Genomic DNA, 6,085 nt, shown 5'->3' with positions numbered 1-6,085 from the left:
TATAAGAAATTAGTTATTCTCAGTTTTCTGGAAGAAATTTAAAAGTCAATTGTGCTTAAATTGAGTACATTTTAAGAATGATGGGCAATTAGATAACCTGAAACATGCCTGGTTTCAAATGCTAGCCTGCCAAGGCATCTATTGTGTTAAAATGTTCTTTTTGCCCTCTAGTGGAGAACCTAACTATATATGATTGATACTTCATTTCTCAGAACTGCTTCTCTTAAAATACCTGCTCAGTGGCATTCATTTTTTATTGCTAAAAGTCCAATTCATTTGCATTTAACCATTTTGAACAGAATGTTCTTTATGAAAATATTATACAAATTCATCCAATTTGAAAATGATTTGGCATAGGCAAACAGTGCCCATGTTCTGGTTTCCTGAAAAATTAACAACCAATTTTGAGTTTATAAAGCTTTTTCTCCTATTCCACCCACCTCAAAGTTTTTATATTCTACAGCATCTTAATAGTTATCCAATTCTCAATAACTCTAAAAGTTGTCAGAAAGTTTTAGAATTGAGAGTAAGGCAGTTTATATCTGTGATGATAGAAAATAAATAACCTTGATTTATTCACACAGGAAGATTTCTAATTATGTAGACGGAACACCAATAGACATTATTAACAATAAAAGGAGATTTTACCTCCCAAATTCAAGATGACTTGTTTTCTGTAAATATAGCTGCCTCAGTAAGTTTTGTCAGAATATTACATGTATAGTGGTTCTCCTAGCCACTAACCTTTGGAAATGTGGCTGCCAAAAGAAGGTTGGAGCCTGGGGATGAAATGTAAAAAGCATCATGTGGTTCATGCAAAATCCAAGCTCTGCCAATAACTCACACCATGCTCTTGGATGTGCCACTTTGCATTGTTAGTCCTTAGTTGTCCTGTCTGTAGACCTAAAGAAGTCGGATGGCCTTAGTGGTGAGTTCCAGTTCTGAGGTATATAGGGCTGTTGTTTGACCAGATAAAAGCCTATAATTCTGGTGGTGGTGGAGAAGGCGGTGATGCTATTTCATGAACAGAACAGATGTTTTTTGTTTTTGTTTTGGGGGGGAGAGGGGTGGGCGTAGAAAGTATCTTAATGAAAATCAGCGAAGTACCTGTTTTTAAGTTAGTTTTGTGCAATCTTGTACAAATTCTTTACACTTTTTGAGCCTGTTTCTTCATATGTAAAACAATGGGGATAAAACCTACTTTATGATTGTTTTGAAATGTAAATAAAATATTCTGTAAAGTAAGTGGCATGTTTTCTCCTTTTTTTAAATATCATTTTTTTCTTACAAAATTTCAGCAACCCCTCAATTTGCTCCCTGCTTTCTTCTCACAAATCCAGATAATGCATTATTCCCAGGAATGCAGAAGTTGTCTGGCAGTCTTACTTCTTGGTAACTTCAAACTATACTTCCTAACTTCAGTTGCTTTTTCAATATCTCTTTCATTTTCTCAACCTTGTTCTATTTCTTTCTTTCCCACCTGGAAACCTTCCCCAATGTTATTCCTTCTAACTGAAAGGCCTCGTCTGTCCCCAACCTTTGCTTCTTTTCAGACCTCACACATCAGTTCTTCATTAAGTCTTTCCTGATTCACTAGACTAGATTGAGACCTCTGTTATATGTAGTCATAACTACTTGACCATCTTCTGCATTGCCGTTGTCACAATTATCACTAAGTAATGAATTTTTGCTTATTTGTTTAATTTCTTTTTCTTCACAAGTAGAGAATAAGTACCTGGTTAAGGCCCTTCAGCTTTCTATCTCCTTGTTTTCCAGTGCATGGGTAGCGCAGACACAGTACTTTGTAAATAAGGGAGACTCAATAAATCTTTGTAAAATGAATAAATAATCATGCTTAGTCAACTTTCAGACTCCAGTGTTTTTAGCTGTCATGTTGGGGGAAAAAAGTTACAAAATCTATGCTCTTTGTTACTGGTAGAGAATTAGGCTATTAAACAAGGTTTTTGAAACCTCGAACCAAATCATGTAATTTAGGGTTCATTTTCTCATTTTGAAGCTATGAACAACTGTAAGCTGCTTATCTGAAAGAGACATTGCTTTATTCTTGAAATATACTTGTAAAATAGTTTTCACATATTTAGATCTAAATATTTATATCCTACATTAGAAAAACAAATTTTTATTTCAAAGCCCCTTCAGCCTTTGAACCAGTAGGTAAAAGTTGGAATTACTTCAGATTTTCTAGCTAAGTCATAATCTACTTTAATTCCTGTTGATTGATCTCTGTTAAAACATCAGAAGAAATCTTAGGGGAAAAAAATCACCTTGCAGAGGAACAACTAAAATATTCAACCCCTATTGGAACTATGTCTGTAATATGAATATTTTAATTCATTTATTGGATTTCTGTGGATTATCAGAGTCAATTCTCTGAGTAGCTATGCAATGATTGATAATACCACTTAAGATATTCTCAATAATGGTAAAAATATAAACTTCACAAATAGATTAAATTAGAAAATAAACAAGTACAAATGGAGAAAAAGAATGTGAAAGAGAAAAGTCAACATTTATTAAAGAAGCGATGCTCATGACCTAGGAAGCAGCCTAAAACCAGTTTATGGAGAAACTTGTCCCCCTACTCATTGTAGATATAAAAGTTTCTTTCTCTTCTTTTTTTCTACCCCATGCACACAACAGCATACCACCACGAAGCCTCATCAGAGATTCAGAAGTCTGTGCTCCAACCCCCTAATATATGGCAAAACAAAAGACAGTAGTCTAAGGCTATGCTACCATGAACAAGCCCGATCCCGTCTGATCTCGGAAGCTAAGCAGGGTCAGACCTGGTTAGTACTAAAATGGAAGACCACGTAGGATGACCAGGAGATGTAGGCATAAAAAATTAAAAAAATAAGGGATTGTAAACTGACAAGGTCCTTGCAATCTGTGAGGTCAACCAAGAGTTGCCTTGCCTAAAAAAAAAAAAAAAAAAAAACAATAAAGCCCAATTCCCCCAAAGAGTTGATTGTTTATTACCTAAACTCTGTGTTTACCATGCATAATATACTTCAATAGGTAGTTTCCATCAGTGTTTTAATAGATGCCTCACCCTTGGCTTAGTATAAATGGACTGGTCCTTTACATAGAAAAGATAAATAACAGATGGAATAGGATTGAAAACACTGTCATTTTGCCTTCTTCTCTCTCTCTCTCTCTCTCTCTCTTTTTATTGCAGAAGAGTTATATTTCCTCTTTATTTTTACTCTGCCATCTCAAGAGCAGCTTCTTGGAAAAGAAATTAATAAAAACTCGTCAGTTAACATAGCATAAAGATAAAATATATTTCAAGTAAAATACTTTTTCTTAGCAAAAACATAATTTTAATATAAAAGATCATTATATTTTAAAATCTCTTCTTATGAAAAAGGGCACTTTAATTTCTTAAAGTAAACTTTAAGAAAGTACATGATGGCAGCTGTGTTATTTTTTCAAAAAGAAATAACTTTTAATAATTGAAGTAGTGCAGTGGGAAAAAATATGTATTTTATGATTCAATAAAATAAAATCCGTAAGTACTGGATGTATAAACATTCAGCCCAGTTGTAAATGTTACAAGCACAAGAAGGTAATATTGATTAAGAACTCAACATTTTATAACTTATTAAAAAAAAAAAAAACTTGTGACCTAAGTTAATACATATACTATTTAACAATGTGTTTTCTTTTACTTACTAGGGGTTTTATGAAAAAAAATTATAATCAAGCACTTGTAAACATATTAATATAAACAGTTTTCCTTTGTAAAGTTATTTTTTATAATGAAGTTCGTTTTCTTGCTGAATCATTAGGGAATTTAAGAAGCAAAAAAGGAAAAGTTTGCTTTTATAGAAGAAGCATAGAATTTTCAATGAGGTAAAAACTTAAGATCATCAAGTTCAGTGTAAGTTCTGAGTTTAAAAGTTTTAAGTCTTAGAAATGAGCATTTTTCTAAAGCTTCTCACACAATTTTGATGCAATTAGCTTAGTTCAGATCCTAGAGTAAGAGTTTTGGAGCCAAATTTAATACCCTCTTTTACAGATGAAAAAAAAAAGAAACCCACAGAAAAAGAGTGAAGTATGTGATACAATAGCATTTACGTAAATTAAATTATATACACGCAAAATAACAGAACTTCTGAAAAAATATATACAAACAAAAATATGTTAGTATAGGCAATATGGGCAAAGAGGAATGAGAAATCAGAATTAAAGGGAATACATGTGTGAATAAATTAAAAACATTAAAGAATAGGTTATAAAAAAGGAAAAGACATTTTAGATAAGATTAATGTTTTATTTAATCATATTGATGGAGTGGAAATAGGAGTGGGAGTAGGAGTTGTCAGGGCTGGGATGGGTTCTGGGCAGGAAGATTAGAGGTAGAAGATGAATAATTCTCTCCTGTACTGAAGTGAAAGCTATAGTGGGAGAAGGGAAGTAAAATGGCAGCACAATCACAAACAACGCCCCCAAACAATATAATTTTTGAAAACTGAAAGAGTAGATATTCTCAGAATTGCTGTGAATTTTCTCCTGGGGCTTCAAAGCTGTCTCTCTGTCTATAAAGATTTTATGTTTTCTTGTAAAACCTCTCAAGCTTTCACTGTAAATAGAGCCTTTCTGAATAGGAAATCCCAGCCTTCTCCCTGCCAACAGATCAGAAAAGCCATCCCAACTATGAAGGTTTAATTTTCTCTCCTCCCAGTTCTATTCATAGGACTGCCATGTGTTTTCTTATTTGTTGCTGGTACTAACAGGCAGAATAGAGACTCAGGGGAAACAAGGATGAGTGATAACTTCCTGTCTACATAGCCTCTAGTCATGTTAAATAAAAAGAAGAAAATGTAGTTAAAATAAGAAAAGAGAAAAAAGTACACAAAACTGAATACTTAAATTGGAATGTGAAAGTAGGCCAGAAGAATTGAAATTTGGGTTGACTTAAAAAGACAGGGGTGCCTCAGAGATTATGAGAGCAGGAGATAGAAAATATGAGGCAGAGGATGGAGAAAAGAATAAAAGTTATGGAGGGCAATAAACTTTCTACTTTTTGTTCATTATATGTATTTTAGATTTCTCATCTGAGGGCCAAGGAAGTAGTTGAGACACGGCAAAGAATTCCTGGTGCCCAGGAAGAATCGTTCTAAATGAACTGACCTCTCAAAAAATAGAAGGCAGACTCCATATATACAGATGTGTTGTGCATGGTACTTTATTAACTGTGAAGATAAAAATTTTGAAATATATTGCATAATGGAGGGAAAATTGGTAAAATAGCTATGGATGAGATACGATTTTAAGATAGTAACTCCACACACCCAGCATATTTCCTTTGCAATCTTTATTGTTTCAGCAGTTATACATAGCCCAATATATATCAAAACATATATCAAATATATCTACGTCTATATCTCTATCTATCTATCTATCTAAAACAAAAATAATTCTCATGAGTTTTAATAGCCAAAGTTTTGATTTCCAGGATCCTGGACTTCAAATTTAGATCATAAACATAAGATTTGTGGATATATGTAATATAAATCATTGGCCTACCTATGTCATCTTGTTAGGTAGGTAGTTAGTCAGACATGAGCCACAGGGGAACAAAACAATGGAGGCCCAGCCTAAAGACTGCCCAAAGAACACCCTGTTGGTAGTTAGATAATCCCTCCTGTATCCCTAGAGACAAAGGACAGAAGGGCCATAATATATAGCTGGTTTAAGCTGACCACCCATGCACAAAAGGTACTACCCTAACCTGCCCACGACCTCAGCCTCATTGTACCTTTATTATAATACCATGTTTATGCCCAAAAGTTCATGAATCTAATTATGACAGACTGAATTCTGGGTAAGAGTATGCACGCTAGGCAAAGCGTTATATAGCAGCAAAGTGTCAATCAAAATGACCTCACATGCCAATCACCTAGGAATGCCTTTGTAACCACCCATCACGCCCAAATATAGGATAGACCTTTCTACTTCTGTGTGATTACAGCTTTCTGATGAAAACCCATGTTCCTCTCTTGGATCATGCACTGCCTTTCTAAAACATACTTTTAATAAATCTTTTCTAAATCTCGCT

General features: G+C 33.9%; 1 protein-coding gene and 1 pseudogene across 1 annotated transcript in view; one reads left to right on the top strand and one right to left on the bottom strand.

Moving 5' to 3' along the window:
- MLIP (muscular LMNA interacting protein) overlaps positions 1–6,085 on the bottom strand; it is a 179,637-nt gene that overhangs the window by 19,703 nt on the left and 153,849 nt on the right. The window lies entirely within an intron of this gene.
- On the top strand, positions 2,741–2,859 carry LOC111731205 (annotated as a pseudogene).

Source organism: Pteropus vampyrus, unplaced genomic scaffold (genome assembly GCF_000151845.1).
Source record: "Pteropus vampyrus isolate Shadow unplaced genomic scaffold, Pvam_2.0 Scaffold353, whole genome shotgun sequence".
NCBI lineage: Eukaryota > Metazoa > Chordata > Mammalia > Chiroptera > Pteropodidae > Pteropus > Pteropus vampyrus.
This window is presented reverse-complemented; position numbering and strand designations above follow the sequence as displayed.